At 45.4% G+C, this 19,754-nt stretch overlaps 1 long non-coding RNA gene across 1 annotated transcript in view; it reads left to right on the top strand.

Moving 5' to 3' along the window:
- LOC118211617 overlaps window positions 1–19,399 on the top strand; it is a 31,059-nt gene extending 11,660 nt beyond the window's left edge. The window contains exons 2-3 of the long non-coding RNA XR_004762040.1: window positions 6,423–6,474; window positions 19,388–19,399. This is a non-coding gene — a long non-coding RNA (uncharacterized LOC118211617). The remainder of the gene's footprint in view (window positions 1–6,422; window positions 6,475–19,387) is intronic.
- Window positions 19,400–19,754: the final 355 nt, after the last annotated feature.

Here is a 19,754-nt window from a genome sequence, read left to right as displayed (position 1 = left end):
TTTGCATGGTCTCAGATGCACCCTCCTCTATCATCCCTTGTTACTTTCATTCTTCTGCATTTTCTTACATTCATATTAAATCCATTGCTCAAATCTGCACGCCTCCTATACCGAAAGGTACAGCCACATGCTTGATTTATCGGTCTCTGACTCTGACACTTTGCATTGAAAATGTCGCATACATGTATTTGGGTGTAAATTGGGTTTTTGTGCCCAATTTTCTTTTGTATTTCCACTGCAAAGCGTCTTTGTGACAGTGTCTCGTTTAAAAGCGCTAGCCTATACAAATAAAGTTGAATTGAATTGAACTGAACTGAATGTATGACTTTATAAAAGGACAAGATTCACTTCAGGCTCAGCCATAAGCCTTGACAGCCAAATGGCTGATGGTGCATAAGATGTAATTTGGTCTGAACCAATTTCTGCTTCTGAAACTGGTTTTATCCATTTTTTACTGAAGAGATTTGCTCATGACCATCTCAGATGAGAACATTTTTTGAAGCATATATTGCCACAGTGTAGCCTAGCTGGTTATTTTGAACCCGTGCCATTTTATCTTTTTATTATGCTATTCTATACATCGTACTATATATGAATGCTTTTATTGGTTGATATTGCTTGTTTTAAGCTTTGGCAATGCAGCGCGAGAATACAATGCCAGCGAATCACAGAAAGTTATTTCCCTACACAGTAAAATGCTTGGTGCTAAACATACTTCATTAGACTTGATTTATTCCTGTTTGAATCAAACACATTCAAATTGCGTTTGCTGGAGGTGATTTGTGAGTAAAAACGTGCTGTGTAAGGGAACCTTTCACAAGGTGTGGCCCACACCAAGGTAGAGCGACTTTTTGAGAACATTTACTGTGAGAAACCGATGCAATCAATCACTCTGTATTTTGTTTTGCACCATTTACTGTCAGGCTGTCATAAAGTGCTTTGCAGCGGATTCTTTCTGTAAGAATTTTAATATGTAATAAAATGATATGAATGTGGAATTGAGGCCCTGAAGATGGATAGAATGATAGAGAGAAGATGGCTGACTCTGTTTTGCTTGGAGTCTGGGGTCCACCCTCAGCTGCATGCTGATAGGTCAATCCCCAAACCTGAGTGACCTTAATGCTTCAGCAATTCTTGTGTTCTCTTTTGTACCTGTTCTCTAGCATTTCCTTGTCTCAAACTCAAATGCTCACCTTCCAGGAAAGGGATTGTTAATAGTTTCATATTGCTCATAACCAGTTGTCTGCATTACAACATTTGAATGGCTGGAACCCTGCTTGGAACACAACTCTCGGTCTCAAAGGCGCCTCCAATCAAGAGCGAATGCATGTCTCTGTTTCAAAGTGCCCTTCTCCTGTTGAGCCCCACCCCTCCCCACCGTCCCTGGCAGTCCCGGGAGGAGTGTGCAGGAGGGGGTGGGAGGAGGTGGAGGGGTTGGCGGGGCATCTCGTGGGGCCTACATCTGAGCTGACCTGACGCACGATAAGTACATTGTTTGGTTAATACTCGTCGCTGTTACGATGTTTGTAAGCTTTTTGGAAAGGCAGCTACAATACCAGGTGCCTCTTCAATACTATACAGGTATGTGAAAATCAGTGGCCATTTTGCTAGTTTGGCCAGTCCAAGCGAAAGCTGCCAATGTTGATAATAAGAGGTATAGTTCCTTCAGTTCAAAAACAAACAAGCCAGAATTCTACAGAACAAAAGTGAAGACGAGCACAGTTTGCTTAGTAGCTACAGCCTATTTACAGAAAGCTACATTTTGCAATTTGGCAAACCGAAACCTGGAAAGATTTGCACATTCTGACCATGCCTGCAAGCAAACTTCCCTTCATCAAAACAACTTCATCATCATAGGTTAAATACTCTACTCCAGCTGTTCTTACCTGTGGGATAACCTACTTATACAGTAAAATGTCCAGTGTTAATTCAACTCTTAACAGAGTACATATGAGTCCAATGGGGACCATATGTGCTCTGTAACAGTTGATTTAACACTGAACTGTAACATTAACATTTACTGTTGTAAGTATATTAATTGATTATAACAAATCATTTAGCCTAAAGGGACAAAATTGATGAAGTTATAACAACATAAATGGACCTTTGTATTCATCCTTTATTTATTCATGTGAGTGCCATTAAATTGAAATCTCTCTTTCAACAGTGCCCTGGCCAATAAATTGCCAGTTCCTGTAGCATTGGGTACTAAACTAAATGTGCACACCATTAAATCCAGTTTCAGTCTTCCGCTGTGTTGCTACTGCATGGAAATTCACAACTGCCACTTTGTTAATTGAGCAGGTGCTGTCAATTAACTAGTTTCCAGCTGCTCCTTAACCATCATAATGCAAACTAACTTGTATATTTGGCACAACAGTGTGTAGCAACTGTACGGACAGTTATAGACCATCACAGAGACAGATGTTGGCAAAATGATCACACTTAAGAGATGAAGTTTGTCTTCATTTTCAGAACAAAGACTACTCTCTGTTAGTCTGAATTAGACTTTGACTCTACTATGGGGTAGTTTTAATGGTATTTTAAAGCTGTGTAGCAAGCAGCAAATATAAAGGCAGTGAATGTGTACCAGCTAGATTAATTTAAAGCAGCCATGCTGGTAAATATTGCCAAAATAAATGCACTTAATCCACAATCAGTTTAAGACTGTCTGTATCCAGGTTATGGAATCTATTTTAATGGCAGTTAAATGCTGAATTCCAGGACCGTCTGGATTTATTTGGCAAAGTTGTGAATGCAGGACTCTACCACACTGCCCTCTGTGTTGTTACAGTTTGTTACCATAGGTGCACAGGGTCAGCTGGTGTGTCAGGATTGTCGCTGAGGGGATTTCCGTTTTGCTTAGAGGATTGGCAGGGATTTCGGGGGATTCGCCTGATTGGATTTCGCCGGTGCTGAAATGCTACAGGGCTGCTGGGCACATAGTCACAGCTATAGACTTGAGTCTATAAAATGAAATGTACCTTCCTCAGCATGCACTGTAATCTGATTGGATGAGCCCGAACAAGGTTCATGAATATTCAGCTAGAAGGCGTGACAACAACAAACTCAGTCATAAACTGTAAATCAGACAGGAAAAGGCTCAGGTTTTTTAAAGGGGAATGCTGACCAGCTAGTTGCCTGGAGGAGATAAAAATCACTTTTTAAAAGTGATTACTTCCCTGTCAAAAGTATATAGTACACTTTTCATTCTGTCATTGAGAACCTTATAACACATTTTTGAAAATGCTAATTGCGGTGCTAATTAAAACATACACTTGCTAGTTTCCAGCTGGATATGGGGTGATGTTGGTGGTGGTCTGTAGAGGAATACCACGTTTATTTATTTTCCGATTGTAAATGCCCTCCAACACCTCGTATTTAAGGTAGCATGTTATCCACTAATCCCACCATCGGCTATTTCCTGGATCATCAGTTTCACCCCCCCCACCAGACCCCGAGACCCCGAGCTGTGGTGATATCTCTGAAGCGTGTAGATGGCAAACCGCTATCTGCCTGCCAGGGGATGCCGCCGGCGACAGCATACGGAGGAGCACAGCACAGTACAGCACAGCATAGCAAAGCACAGCGCTGCCCTGTTCTTGACAGGCTAATATAGGGCTGAACCACAGCCCCGCGCACCAGAGTTCACAAAGTGCAGCCTTGCACAAAACAGCCCTATACATCACGGGGCAACACCGTTTAACATGACAGCGAAATATAGCGTAGCACAACCTGAAAGCAATGCTATACAGCACATCGTAGCGCTGTACAACATAAAATAGTTCAGCGAACAACAAATAATTAAACGCGGCGGCGGTGGAGAGTCGAGGCGGCGCGAGGCTCTCTAAAATCAATGGAATGTAACACTTCTCCGGTGGCGGCGGGCCGGAATCGGCAGACCGCTAACCACTGGAACGTGAGGTGCGCGGATAGCGCGTTTCGGCGAAGACTGGCCTCTGAGCCCGCCTTAACCCGGGAGGGACTTCCGACCCGGCCGTAGGCGCGTCTGGCCCAGGAGGCCCTGCGCTAGAGGCGGCGGGAGCGGGAAACCGAGCCGCCGGCTTCGTCAGGAGCCCCGCCAGGGCGCCACAGGGCCCCCCCCCCCCGGGGTGTGCAGTGCAGGAAGCGAAGAAATAAACAAACCAACTGGGAGCACGGTTTCGCAAAAACAACCCTCCCCCCCTGCCACCTCCACCCTGAGGAAATGCTGCGACCAAAATTGGATGACAAAACCGCGTCAGGTCGCCATATTTCTCTCTGATACTACACTAGTCGCGATTTTGAGAGGACAGATTGCAATTCGTTTGCAACGCCATTCGGTTTTTTCCTTTTTTATATTTTAGTTTTTATATAAATAATTACGCACTCTCGCTACCTGTAACTGATTGTGTTCCTCTTCAGTAAACATTTAATTATAAAACTGCTCATTTGTTTGAAATATTGCTTATTATTAATTATTTAAACCCTGAAAGGGGGACATTTTTCATTATAGCATTGGCGATGTGGTGTGTTTTATTACTTGATTGTCGTATCTTGCCATTGGCACTTTGTGTGTGTTTATTCTTGAAAGATGTCAACATACATTTCCAGAAGTGTGTGTGTGTTTTAGTCTTTATTTCCAGTAGCCTATATTAAGACACATTAGGTCCTTTCGCAAAACTGTTCTTGGTTTGGTGTGCTGACTTTCAAATATAAAGAAGGTAGTATGAGTTATATGTTTATATATCTTTATTTGGCTTAAATATATCCAGTCAAGCCTTCCTCAGCTATATATATTTCTTTTTTAATTAGCCTACTTCTTATTTCATAGTTCTGGTTAACTGATAAATGATGTGATTTCATAATGCTCATTCGTTCAGAAGTGTAAATGCAATGCCAATGTGTACTGCCAGTAGGCATCCCTTTGGGGAAGTTTCTTTTCTAAATTTCCTCTGAAGGCCAAGGGCATTTTCTATGCCAGACCTGGGTTAAATACGTATTTGTTTTGGATTTGAATACTTTTCTGTGCTCTATTGATCTTGCCTGGTGTAATTGAGCCTGCCAATATGACTAGAAGGCAGAGTTCACACTTTTTGAGAGTGTTTCATTGGTTCCAATACACCAGACAAGATCAGCAAAGCGTAGAAAAGTATTTGAATCCAAAACAAATTCGTTTGACCCACCTGTTCTATGCCCATGTACCTCCAGCTTGCCGCTTGGTGAGATTTCTCCTGGAATTGTATGGCTACCGCTGATGTGTCATCGTTTCATTTAATAGCACTCTTTTGTTCCCCTGGTCTTATTTTCAGTAGTCTTGGATGTTTCCCTGAACATACCTGAACCAACATAAATATTTGAGTATTTATAGAGTACGTAGCCATACGGGTACGTGTTATTCAGGTTTTGATCTAGAAGCCCTCACCTGTTCGCAGGTAGGCCTATGTGAAACGGTCACCCCTCGATGATGTCATTGCAGTGCTGCCATCCGTAACCGCCTGTTTTGGCTCGGAAGAATATGTTCGTAGAAATATACACTGACCTGTCTGTTCAAACCATTTTGTCTCTAATATTCTCACAGCTCTGTTATGAGAATAATGGTGGATTTTTTCAAAGTCCAGTGTAAATTACGGTCTCCGGTCATTTCCAGCGTGTCAATATAATCTCCTGAATCCCTGTTATGTGTGGTGTATTTTGAGAGGATGGATTGCAGTATGTTTGTACAATATTTGGCTTTGTTTTCTTTTTGTTTATTTATATTTCAGTTGTTTTATATCAGTAATATGAATGACACATTATCATTTGCGAGTATGCACATTATTGTTCCTCTTCAGTAAACAGTTCATTATAACACTGAAATATTTCTTATTATTAATAATTGAAAGCCTGAAATTGGTACATTTTTCAATATAGTACTGGCAGTAGGAGTATAGAAGTTTATCTTGTCATTAGCACTAGCAGCCGTGTGCAATTTCTGTAGAAAGATATCTATGTACATTTTTAGATCTAGATTTATAATCTTTTTACTCTCCATTTTTCCTTATCTTGTTGTTTGGAATGCCTGATTGCATTTGCGAGCATGTCATATCATTACATCATGCGTTCCTTTGTCAATCTGGGAGAACACAAGCCTTCATTTACCCAGAATTGAATGAGCAATTGCATTAAGCTCTCAGCCAAAAATGAAGGACAATTGTGGAGTAAACCCAGGGACCAACGTTGTGATATGGCATAATGAAGCCAAAACATTAACACGTTCCCAATTCTTATCTGTGTGGTTTTGTACGGAAATAAATTACAAATTGATGAAAAATCTAAAATGTCTGCAGTTATCGCAAAAAACGTTTCCTCTCCATTGTGAGGTCCTTGTGGTAATGGTACTCTCCCCGTCATCCTACGTGCCCGAGCAGGGAGTTAATTTCTTCTTTTTCCTTTTCCCTCAGACATACCGCACTGTTGAGTACACCCAGGACTCCTTGACAGCTCTTCGCGAAGGTTTGTATGATTTCAGTTTTGTTTGCGATTGTCCTTCAGTCATTAAATCCCCAGCTAAAAGCCACCTCGCAGTTAGGCTGAGCGAAACCGAGAGGATTTGGGTGTCTGTTTATGACAAAAATCTTCGGTGTAAGAATCAACATAAGAGACGAGGCCAAACCAGAGCAGTCAAAATACCGTTTCTCTCCTCCCTCCCCCCTTCTTCTCACTCTGTTTCTGCACGCTCCTGCGAAATGAAAGAGGCAGGAAGACTAGCTTTACACAGTAAACAAAATGCCTACAGACAGTTTGAGAAGTTGATGTTGGTTTGTCTCAGGCTGTGGCGAAAAAGCATTTTCAGTTAGCGTTTCTCATCTCTGTTTTCTTCTTTGTTTATTGTTATTTGTATTTTTCGGAGGTGGCAACAGGGCTTTGTGGTACCAGGAGATTCAAATCATAGGTGGACCCAGAATCATTTCTGGAATGTCTTTCTCGCATCTGTTGTGCTCGTTGATTTAGTCGTCTTATTTTTACATTTGGTGGGGTTTCGGAGGCAGTCCGTGCCTTGATCTTTTGGGGGGGGTGGTGGGGGGCAGGTGCTCGAATGCACAATGACAACACACAGTGACCTAACACAGTGATCCTAATGAGCCGATTGTGACCGGGGCACGCCCCCGCCCTGCTCGCGGGGTGATGCCATGAGAACCGCGCCGCGTCTGTGAGGCTATTGTCGGCCTCGGGGGGCCGTCGCACGCTTCCCTCCTCCTCTCGGTTTTCCCCTCCTCAAAGTAGACGCTGTTTGTGTCGCCGCGTCCAAGTCCCCGGTCGCCGGCCTCTCCCCGCTCACGTCATTGTTCACAACGAACGCATTATTCCACATACAGGCCCCTCGCCCTGTCGCTCTCCTGTAAACATTTACAACAGCGGCGTCTGTGACCAACGCTGCTGGTAGCCGCTCAGTGCCCGCTGTTGGTAAGGGTTCTGTGAACCTTTAGCTAATAGCCGGGTCTACGGGCACATGCACTATATGACCAAAAATATCTGGACACCGTTTGGTCTGGGGCTGTCTTGCATGGTTTGGGCTAGGCCTCTTAGTTCCAGTGAAGGCAAATCGTAATGCTACAGCATACAATCACGTTCTAGATGATTCTGTGCGTCCCAACAGGAAAGGGCCTTCCTTGAGGAAGGCCCTTTCCTGTTTCAGCATGACAACGCCCCCGGGCACACAACAAAGTTTTGTCAAGAACGGTGTGGATGAACTTGACTTGCCTGCAAGGAGCCCTGACCTCAACCCCGTCCGACACCTTTGGGATCAATTGGAAAGCCAACTGCGAGCCAGGCCTAATCGCCCAAACAGTGCTTGACCTCACTAATGCCCCTCTGGCTGAATGGAAGCAAATCCCTGCAGCAATGATCCAACATCTAGTATAAAGCCTTCCCAGAAGAGTAGAGGTCATTATAACAGCGAAGGGTGGACTAACTCCATATTAAATCATATGATTTTGGATGAGATGTTGGATGTGAGGTCTCCACATACTTTTGACCGCGTAGTGCATGAGCTGTAGGGAAGTGAGGTCACTGATCTTAGTTTATTACTTACAAAAATGGTTAAGGCGGACAGATCAATTATTCAGTCAGATAGGCAGAGAAGGAGAGGCTGGTGGAGGTAGAGTCTGAATTAAAAGACACACATTCAGACAGACATTCAGCAAGGCAAACAGGTCGGTCAGCCAGTAAATGAGTTAGTGATTGCTCTGTCAGGCAGACAGACAGGCAGACAGGGAGTCAGTCATTTAGACTGTCTGGATAGAAAACCGGGGACCAGTAAGACAGCCCCACGGTAGGTCAGTCAGTCAGCAAGCCAGTGACCGCTCTGTCGGCCACTCCGGTTACCCAGGACGCGAGGTCTTGAGTGGGGCTCATTCACCAGTGGGCCGGGCCTGTGTTTAAGTGCGCTAAGTAGGTGTGACATAAGAGCGGGGAGCTGTAATGTCACACCGGACAGACTCTGAGCGCCGTGCCCCCCGGGTCCCTACTTAACCGCGCTCGCCGTCCTGCTCTCAGGGGAACTTAACACCAGGACAGGATGCGGAAAATGTGGCTCAGAACTGAAAAGGAGCTTTGTCTCGTCTTGTCTTGGCTTTGTCTTTGTCTCATCCCTTCGACCTTGCAGGAAGCAGTTACAGTAGGTACTGTTCATTTTGAGATACAGTGCGACCACCTAGCGCTGCTTCAAACCCACACACAGACATACACACACACACGCACACACACACAAACATGTACACGCGCATTTTCACCCTTTCTGTAAATTTTCACGTTTAACATGTTAAATCCTTCGAAACATCGAACGTTCCTTAAACGTTAGCCCTGAGGAAGCATGGCTGATTTAGTGCAAGGCCAGGCCCTGGGCCACCCAACTGGACTGTTTTGTCTCCAGTGCCTGTTGCACAAGAGGAAACAGATGTATGTATGTTCATTTCCCCAGACCGTAACTAACATGCCAGTGGATGTCAACCATGACCATTGTGTGGAGCTGTTTTAGATGTATGATAATGTAACTGCGCATAATTAGAAGAGAGTTTTTTGAAAGTTCCTTTCTTTCTTAAAATGTCACAATTTCCGAGCAGTCTAGTCTTTATTGAAAGGCCTCATATTGTCAGCTGGCATGTAAAGTTGATTAATTCTTTTAATGGTTACTTCTCTAAAAAAAAAATGAATTTTAGGGGTGGGGGTGTGGGGGGGGGGGGGGGGGGGGGGGGGGGGGGGTGAAGTTGCTTTCACCACTGCGCTTAAACTACGTGCATGCTGACATCTGCTTATAGGCAATTACTACAATAGACAATTACTGTAATTGACAAAGAAAGTGGATATTGCGCATCATTCACTGTTGAGGTGGAGACAGATAGTCGAAGCGTGAGGCGCGGTAGGCATTTCTTTTTTCTCCGACTAAATAAATTATTTAAATGTAAACCCACTCACCCCCTCGCCAGAATTACTTTTGCATGGAAACGGGTCTTCTGAGTCATGGGTACAGGGTGAGATTACTCGTTGTCTTCCGCCGTGTGCGAATCCTCGGGACAAAAATCTGTCACCGTAGATCTCCGTTGCCATCGGTAAGCTGATCAGAAGCTAGGTGGCTTTGTTTTAATCTAAGTAACCGAGGCTCGAGCCCTTTGTATTGAATTAACACAGGTCCTTCTACTTAACTGGGATTAATTATCAGTCAGGTACTCAGTTGTGCAGCTGAGGGAGAGGTATTTCAGTGTAGCAAAACAGTTAGTCAGTTGCGAGGTGCAGTTTCGTTGGTATGGTGCTGGCATTGCCCATTCACACCGATAAATGTACCAGCACCACATTGGCATCTTACCACCTTGCGACCTTTCTGTGTAAAAAGGGAGTACACTGTAGTGTTGAGAGAGCAGCTCTTCATTACACCTTGTGTGGGCGGAGTTACCGTACACTGTCAGCAAGCTGTCAAATGCAGTGAATCTACTTCCTATTGACTCCGTTCTGTGCAAGTTCGGTTGTGGGCTACAGTCTGAAAAATGCTGACGACACCACTTGCCTCTGAAGAGGACCGCGGACGACTACGCCCTCCAGAATCGGCACTGGATCGCACACGAACGCAGTCGCAGAATAGCGAATTGGACACTCCAAATTAGGATGGAAATTGGCCATGGTGAGGCCCCAGTTGGGTGCAAAAAATGTTTTGCTATTTTTAAATTCAGTGATTGCCTAGCTGTGTTGTGTACCACAGGGGAGGTCTGGCTGCGCCCCGGTCAAGCGACACTGCAGAGGACGTACAGAACTATACACGTGTGCTATGGGAGAGGACCGCGTATGACCGCTCCCCACGCAACAGAGCGGCTGGCTGTCGCCCCTCAGCACTAGCGCTGTCATAATTCGATAACTGACCACGGGGTGCATCAACACACTGAAATCCATTGCTTCAGCGGGACACACTGTTGTCAGCTGTTGTATGGAGTTGGACAATTTTGCCAGTGCTTCAGCGTAGATGAATTGTCCGTGTTATTAGCCCTAATAGGCGAAGAGTCCTTCCCCTCCGCTGGGGAAGCTGAAAAGCGTGGCCTCCATGCCCGCGGGGGTCGGATTTAGCACGAGACAATGATTGAAGGAAGATTTAGAAGTTAATCTCCCAGGTGCGGCGTGCCCTGCCACAGACGAAGAAAACAGGAAGTGGTGCTTTGAACGTTGATTGATCCCTGGGCATGGTGTCCTTGCTGGTTTCCATCTTGGGGGCGGCATCAGTTGCCGAGCCCCATCTTCTCAGAGGTGTCATTCTCACGGAGTGCTTCTTGATCTTGGCAGGCACCCGTAGTTGCAGACACCTTCACTGTCAAAGGAATATCATACACAGAGTTGATTGATGGATACTTGCAGTGCAAAATCAATTGCAGAGGGAATTCAATCTGCTGTCATTTTATTCTCTTTGATCAGTGTCAAACATTCAGGCACTGAGCAGCGGATTCATTCACAATTGCTTTTAAATGGAGGCATCAGTGTGGAACTCCCAGCAAGGCAGGCCACTTAACAGAACATGGAAATAGCTGAAACAAAATGGCCGTATTTCTGAGCCAGGGGCTACAAATCAGGGATAGGCTTGACCAAAGCAGGGTGCGCAGACCAGAGATTGCTTCTGAGAAACAAACCGACCAATAAAATGGGCTGGTTTCAACAAGGAGCACACTAATGCGCGTGACAATTGGCATGCAGCGCAAAGGGGCGGGCGGACGGAATCAAACAGGAAGCGCTTGTGCGGGTACTGTTGCGGCGCGGAGTGATTTCCACGCTCCGTCGCTGGGATCAAAGCCCTCCAAAAGGACTCGAGTCGCCTACACAAACAAAGTGTTAAAATGTGAAAATGTAATTTCAGGGTTCTAGTAAAACATGGGCGGGGAGGTGGGGGGGGGGGGGGGGGGGGGGGGGGGGGGGGGGGGAGGTTGGGGGTGTTTTATGCCAGTGCCCCTTAGAGGAGAGAGTTATGAGTGCACATGAGAATGAGAATACCTGGCTATTCCCAGACTGTAAACAAAATTAGTGCATCTTTGAGATGAACTCAAAGATGCACTAATGCACTATTTAATAATGCCAGTCCTCTGTTGCTGCTTCTTTTCACATTTCTGGTTTTATACGACAACTCAATGGTTCTATACAGTAGCTATAAATATGAAATATTACACAAATTGATGCCCGACCAGTTGTGTAAAATCAAATGAATTAAGCTCAGTGATTTACTATGAGCCTTTGCCTTCAGTTTTGGTGAACATTTCACAGGTTTGGTGGGTCAGTGCCTGTGTATTGTTCTTTTAAGTAACTGACTAAACCTGTATTGCGTCAGTACATATCTGGTTGTATAAATGGATATTGAGTAAAAAAATGTTAATTGTGTTGTCTTATAAGTATATACATTTTTAGGCCTAAGTAAGTTAATGTAAGGCTATCAGCTAGGAAGCAGTTTGGCCCCTTGCACAACAAAGTTACTAGCGGGTTGCCTTACTGGCATGACTGCTGTTAGGCTACATCCTGTTTGTTTGCTTAAATATAGACGTGATGATCTGCATGTTCTTTCTCTCCCTCAATGTCACGCTTGAAGTGTTAGCTGTTGTAGTAATCTAAGTGGAAATCACTGACATTATTGCAGAAATGCGCCTGTCGTGGCCCCCATTATCGTTTGTAATTTTCATACGCCGTAATACACGGCGCGCAGTATATCCTGGAGTTAGCCCTCTCTTGTGTGCTTTATTGGAAAAAGGATGAAGAATAAAAATAAAAAATGTGTACGTTATATTAACTTATTTTTCTTGTAATCTGTCGGGGGATGATACGGAGGCTCGTTCAGAGCGTACTATTAAATATGATTCAGTGGTGTTGAGAAAGCACTGAGGGGACAGAGCAGAAAGCAGGTTGTTTTGAAGATTTCGAAAGGAAGAAAATAAGGGGTGTAGTGAGAAGATGCGGCGTGTAATTTTGGATACGGGTGCAAATCGCTGACACACTCGAGTCTCGGTTTGATGCAGATTGACGGAGGAAGAGTCAGACACAATGACATGGGTAGACTCTGACTCGGTGATTCAGTTATGATGTTGTTGACCCCATGCAGCCTTTTAATTAAGGTGGCTTGTGCAGATGAGACTGATTCAAATACTCAACGGACAACTTCAGTAGTGCTGAATGTACACATATACCAGAATTAGGCCATCTGTTTGCCAACAATTATGCATCCATCCTGCTCTTATCAGTAACATTTTTCTCAGTGAAGCGAGTGTGTGGTTGCATTTATGATTTATTCATTTTTCATGTAAATTTTTCAGTTTACTGTGATGATCACAGTGATTTATAGAGTGGAAACGTGGGTGGGGCTGAGGATTCTAGAAGAGTTTTTCGATGCTGATTCTCCAGATTGTAGACTTTAATCTTCGCAATAACCACAGTATTACGCAACGGAGAATCCCGGGAGTCTTCTGAATTAAGAAACGTGATGTTAGATTGATGCTATGGCCTTCAGTTAGGAATATTTCAGCATTGTTTAGGAGAAATAATGTTTTGTGTTAGTTCAGTATTTCTCAGTACTGTAGTTCAAAACTACAATACCCATGAGCCTCAGGATAATGGAACCAAATAATTCCAGATAGCACCACTAAACTCGAGCGCCCTCATTGTCTGGACTAACTAAGGGTGCATTCACACCAGCCTTGTTTAGTCCATTTGAATCAAACCCTGGGGCGTTTACCGCCTTTCTGCAGTTTGTTTGGGGTGGTGTGGACACTGTAATCAAACCCTGGTATGGACCAGACAACCACTCTCCGGTCCGTCTCAAAGAGGTTGCTGCTTGCACTGCATTTTATTGGTTAAGATCAACAACTTCACTTCCTGTTTTGGTGACTGGTGAAACTAGTGCCAGTGTCTGTCTCGGAATGCCTGTATTAGTAAATTATTTCAAAGTGGGATATACTGGTTATAGGCTGGGCGTTTGTAACGGAAGTCTCAGGTGCCACGGATTCTGCAACGTATATTTTGCCATTTCCGTGAGTTCTTCTGTTTTTAGTGCTTTACGCACTTTTCAGCAGTTTTGGATGGTAAAATGTCAACCTTAACATAGCCTATGCATTTTTTTTGGCCTATTGCCAAATGCGAGAAACAAAGTGTGACAGTGTATACAGATTCTGGAATACACTGGGATCAAGATTCTCATTTTTGTCTGTTGTTGCAATCTGATGTTTGATGGCCCCTGTCAACAGTGTGGATGCCCAGCCCTGTATTAGTACTTGTACCAGTACCAACACTTGTTTTTGTTGTGCTCTACCAATGAATTGTGAAAGAGAACATTTTAAGCAGGTGATGTCTGTATATCAAAATTAGCATGATAAAGATGGCACATTAGCTAAGCTAAGCACTAGCCAGCCTAAGTCTTGTAAGCAACCAACAAGCAACTTGCTACGAGTGTAGCAAGAATATATATATATATATATATATGGAGACACACACACCCATATAGGCCAATATGTTTGTGTTTGTGTGTGTGTGCTTACAGTGATAACCACAAATGATTTATTGGGCGTATTGCTGTGGGCAGGATGAGTGAACCGTTAAACTTGATTTAAAGAAAAAATGATTCTGGCTGTCTTCCTGGAGGATGCCCTTCACAGAGCCGTGCCACGCCAGCCGGATCCCGCGAAATCTGCAGATACCGTGCGCCTCACCAAAACACAGCACGAGCCGCGCGCGCTCCGACGCTCGGGAACGAAAAGGATAATTAACGTACGAACTCATTCGTTTTGTTTTTGTTTTTTACGGCGGCCTCTGTTTGGCAGGCAAGACGGGAGGCGCCGCGACGGAGGGCTGTGCTCGGCTTTGAGGGACGGCGCGTACGCGTGAGCCTGAGCCGCGCGCGCGTGGTTCGAGGTGGCAGAAGCGTAAACACTCGAATCCTCCAGCGTTCATTAAGGCTCAGTCTCGGCCTCCGGCTCCCCGGGGACTGAAGAGCCTCATTCCCAAAGCGGGGGGGGGGGCGGGGGGGGCGGGGGGAGGGCGGAGGGGGGGGGGGGGGGGGTTAGGGAGATGATGGCAGATGGAAGATGAGTCTAATGAGCGCTGGTAGGTGAGCTCTGGGAGTTTTTTTTTTTTTTTTTTTCTGAGATTCGGCGTGATTTTCTCGAGGCCGTGTCAGCAGAAATCGCCCTGGCAACCGTCGGTGGTTGTTTCGAAAATGAGAGATGGCTTTCAGACCGGAATACGGCTTTTCGCCGATCGCCGTTGGACGGTGCCCAGGAACCAACAGGAGCTTTTCAATCCGGGGACCAGGAAGTAGGACTGTATACTTCCACCTGGCTCCCCGTCTCCTTTTAAATTAAGTGGCTGCTGAGCTGCAACAGTCAAGAAGGAACTTTAGCATTTGAAGTGGGAGTTCTGCGCTTATGATAGCTATTTAATGGCAAGACAAGCCCTGACCTCCGAATTTATTTTAGATAATGCATCTCGAGATTGATGAAGATAATTACTTCATGCTAATTAGCGGCTAATTGCCAACATGGAGTGCTTTATTTACCTTTTTGATTTCTGAATGGGAAGATTGTCAGTCGTGATGATTAGAGAGCGCTCTGAAATCTCCATCCCACCAGGCTGGCTTGACCTTGCAGTAGGTGGAGTGGGTGAGGATAATATATTCGATGATATTTACAGATAAGTACCGATACTGACCAGTAGACCCTCACACCATGACTACGTCATCAAAAGCACGTGCGCGCATTTTGGCAACGGAAGTACGAATTTGCAGTTATGGAAGTGTGTGAGACAGGGAGGGAGTTGGTACATAAAACATCTTTTTCTCAACTATGCAAACACAGGAAATGTCCGACTGTTGCATTTAAGGCTGTGTATGTGTATATATCCTAGGTTTCTCAACTAAATACATGTATGTATCTGGCCACTAATCAGGGAACCATTTTGTGTTGCTAGACTTAAAGTTCTACTGGGCACAAGTGCCCAGCACTCACGTCCCTGAAATTCAAGTTTAAATCCATACAAATAATAATAGCAGTGATAGCATTTTCATTTGGCATGCCACTACTTGTGGAGGGAACTGTAGGCCAAAATCAGCAGCACAAAAACATGAATACTATCTATCCTTGTATTGTAAAAATGTGTTTTGTTTGCAAAAACACCTCGGTGTAATCAACATTACCAAAGTTGCTCTGCTTGCTATCCCAATCTGGCAGCGCCCCAGTCAGTTATGCCATAGGGATCTGGAATATATTCACCGGTTGGTAGGGTAAGTTTACCAGGATAACTTGCCCAGCCTTTGAAGTTTAACTGCTTCACGTAGTCACTCAGCCTGCTTCCAAAATTGTTCTGTTGCCAAAATGCGCACGTATCTTCGTTAGTCGTCATTGCTATTTACAAACTTTGAATGGGTCTTCATCCCTCTGGTACCCTGGGTGAGTGTGTAGATGTGGGGTCCTTGTGTGCTCGCTTTTTATGCGGAGCAGTTACCTGTCAGCCCACATTCACTCCTCTCCTCTCTCCCTCCCTCCCTTTCTCCCCCTTTCTCTCTTTCCCTCCCCTCCATCAGCAGCCAACATGCTGAATGAATAGGCTACATTTTCTATGTATGTAAAAATCGTTTGGACGCTGTAGCCCTGCGCGCGCGCGCGCACGCGTGAGCAGGTGAATCTTCTTGAGAGCCCAGCTTTTCAAGGGAGATGTGTTTTGGCCACGGGTCACCCGTCCTGAAAGGGCACGACGTGAGGGCCTTCATTTCAGACACACAGTATGTCTGTCTAACTGAAGCAACGCTTCAATAAATAATAATTATATAAATAATGCACGAGGATATTACTTATATATTTTTGACCGGTTTTTTTTTTTTTTTTGGGTAATTTGACTATTTTATTCTGGAGGGAAACTGGATGCGCTCAGCCCTGTGTTTGTTTTTTAGTGTTTTATTTGTGCTGGGATATCTACAGTGTATCTGCAGATTTGTGCAGGCAGGGCTGTTGGGTGCTTATCCCATATGGTGCAGCTCTGCTGACCCTGCTCCCCTATAACAAAATCACACAGCAATATAATTTAGACCAGATGGTAACTGCCTTTATTGTGTAAATGGTACCAAAGTCTGTATTATCTCTCTCCTTCTCTCTCTCTCTCTCTCTCTCGTTCTTTTCCGTACATTTTCCCTTCAATTCCTTTCTTCGCTCCTCTCTCCTCTCTCCCTTTTTCCCTGCCTCGCCCTCTCCCTCCGAGATCAAGGTCCCTAAAGGTAATTTCATGCCAAGTATGTAAGTTTTTGTCACACATCTGCCTCCCTTCACGAGAGGGAATAGGTTTAATGCGTGTCACTCAGAAATGACTAATTTCATGTCAGAATAAATCCCCTTAGACCTGTGACCAGGTCAACTTCAATCAGAAAGGAAGGCATTACAGTTTGAATGCATTTTTTATTTTTTTATTTTTTTTTTTGCTGGACATTGTGAGTGCTATGCATGATGGTTGCGTTCTTGTCAGAGTCACTTTGTTCTGGTTGACCTTTTCCGGAGCAGCGCAGCTCGAAGGAGATTTTTTAGAAATAATGAAAATGGCTTCTGAACCTCCGTTAAGCAAACTTCAGAACTTCCCCGGCCTCGGGTTCCCAGGTGAATATTTCCCGCAGTGTGTTGGGCAGCCGGGCCACAAGTCCCCCGCAAGGGTTCGGCAGAGGAGAATAGTGTGCGGGAGCACAGCGGACAGTGTTTTTGTGGGGTCATCTTCCAGTGTGGCACAGGGGAGAGTGTGCTGGGCTTATGTATTAGAGGTGCAGGCACTGCGATGGAGAATCCTGTGTCGGTGTAGAGGAATAGGTTTGATGTGGAGTAGTGGGTGTCGGTGTAGAGGTGGAGTATTGGGTGTAGATGTACAGGTGGAGAATTTTGGTGTGGTTTTAGCTATAGGTACAGGGCAAACAGATTAAATGTTAGCTCCGTATGTTGTTAGAATGTTAGAGTGTTCCGGTAAAAAAAAAAAACCGTTGAGCTAAGAAAAGACGTCTGTGTCTTTTCTCTCTCCCTCCCTTGCGATCTCTCCCCTGCGTTTCCATGGAAGCGACGGGGCGGGGCCCGTATCCGTTTCTGGATAACATCTGCCTTCTCGGGGAATGAGAAAAGCGCGTGGCGAGCGCACAGTGGGCGGGGCCGGCTCCATCGAACGGACGATGCGGCCGCCGCGGATTTCGCTCGTCCTCTGCCCGTCCTTCACGGGAGAGGCGGACACGCTGCCGCCATACGGACACAGACAGACGGACGGAGCGAGAGAGCGAGCGAGCGAGCGAGCAATCCTGAAGTCCTCTCGGAAAATCAGCCTCTCGCTGTGGCCATTTTTGAACTGCCTGCTGAGGACTCGCGGTCTCTCATCTCGGTTCAGCCCAGTTTCCCCCCCCCCCCCCCCCCCCCCCCCCCGCGTGCGCTGTCTGAGCTTCGCTCCCCTTTGGCCGGTTTTTAACCCGCCGGTCGTGCTGATGTTGCAGTACTTTTAATTACTGGGTCATGCTAATTCATCCCCTTCACTTGGACTGGGCGATATGCATCGTGAAGATAATGATGAAGTATTTTTTGGAGGGCAGTAGCGATCGTCGGCACCATGTGGTGCATTGCCTTTCTTTTCGTCTTTTTTTTCTTTAAATATACGTACCTGATGCAGTACTAAACAAACTTCAGAAATGCGTGAATACACTGTGTTTGTTATAGCGTTGTTTTATAGGAGAGTTTGTGTCCACTGTGTGAAAGAGTCCGTATCTATATTGGTGTTCACCTAGGCTAGCCTCATTGCCTGCACTGTTTTTGTATGTTGATTTTTAGTAAGAGAGTCTGTTAAATGAATACATTTAATTGCCTGGGTCTGACTCCGGTTCTGTTACATTGTCGATCGATGAGGCTCGGGCATGGTGTTTAAAGGGGCCTTCTGTTTAAAGCTTATGGGGCTTGTGAGGTCCTCAGTAAAAGGCCGTGGGGTTCGCTGGCATGCTGTTACCGTACCGGGAGACCCCCTCTGAGGGCAGGGACACACGGCCTCTGTTCACGGGCGAAGAGAGAGAGCCGAGCCCTTCGGTGGAGGGCGGAAGCGAGGGGAAGGCCGCGGCTCGACGTTTCGGCTAAGCTCTCCAAAGGAGACGGCGAAAAAGGGGGGATGGGGGGGGTGAGCCTTTTATTACCCTCCCAGACATCTTTCAGGAGGGTAACTGGAGCGTGAGGGGGCAGCCCCTTCCATCATTTTGATTTCATAACTTCTCATCGTCTCCGCGTGTCACGGCAGGAAGGGGGGAGAGTGTGAGGGGAGAACGAGGGGGTCACCCCTGTCTTTGGAGGTAGTCGTGGGTAGTGAGCTCGTGAAGGACATCAGTTAAATTCATCCGGGCTCCAGGAGAGAAGGTCAAAGCTATACTTCAAAAAAGTCATATAATGTGCAGTATATACAGCTCTGGGGAAAATTAAGTGACCACACAGTATTTTTTTTAAAGAAGGGATTACTCCACCAAGTATAGATTGTTGAACCCGTCTTAAGCAGAGACATTGTCATTTTGGTTAGTTATTTATGGGTAGAAACTTTGTCATTATTAAATGTGAAACCACACTGTATTTTTAGTATTTTGGTCAGTCATTTTCTGTGAATCAATCTTCTGAATGATAACATTTTTGTGTGTAATTAAAATCAAATGTGGTCAGTAGTTCATGAAAGTTATATTTTATAAAGATAAATACCCATAAACTGTGAAGCTGAACATTTTATGTGGTCTTTAAATTTTTTCACACAGACACACACACGCATTACATTATGAGGAGCAGTGAGGAACCGTGGGGGTATCATTTTTAATGGTTCCCGCAATTTGTTTCCAGATTGCTTGATCAAGCACTTCAGTGGTTACGTGAAATGTTCTTCCCAGCAGGAAGGAGAGGAGCGAACACTGGTTCAGTGTGACTGGAGCCATGATTTGTCCTCAGTGCCAACGCGTTCCCCTTTTGACTCCCTTAAATAAGTCTCGAGCTTCATCAGAGGCAGTTACAGTGAAGGGTTCGAGTTCGTACCGACTGCAAGTGTCCGTGCGTCAGCTCGATCATTGGCCCGCTTTCAGACACACAGTTCTCGGCAGGAGAACTGTGTGGTGGTGGTGGTGGGGGGGTGGGGGGTTGACGGGGGGACTTGCTATCCCATTGACGGTTTCGGGCGGGAGGTGTCAGAAAAGCGGCCGCGAGGATAATTGGTGTGTGACGGCCAAGCGTTCGCAGCGGTGTTCAGGGTTTTTTGGGGTTTTT

The sequence above is a fragment of the Anguilla anguilla genome, chromosome 1 (genome assembly GCF_013347855.1).
Source record: "Anguilla anguilla isolate fAngAng1 chromosome 1, fAngAng1.pri, whole genome shotgun sequence".
NCBI lineage: Eukaryota > Metazoa > Chordata > Actinopteri > Anguilliformes > Anguillidae > Anguilla > Anguilla anguilla.
Note: the sequence above shows the minus strand (reverse complement) of the source record. Positions and strands in the feature narration are given on the sequence as shown.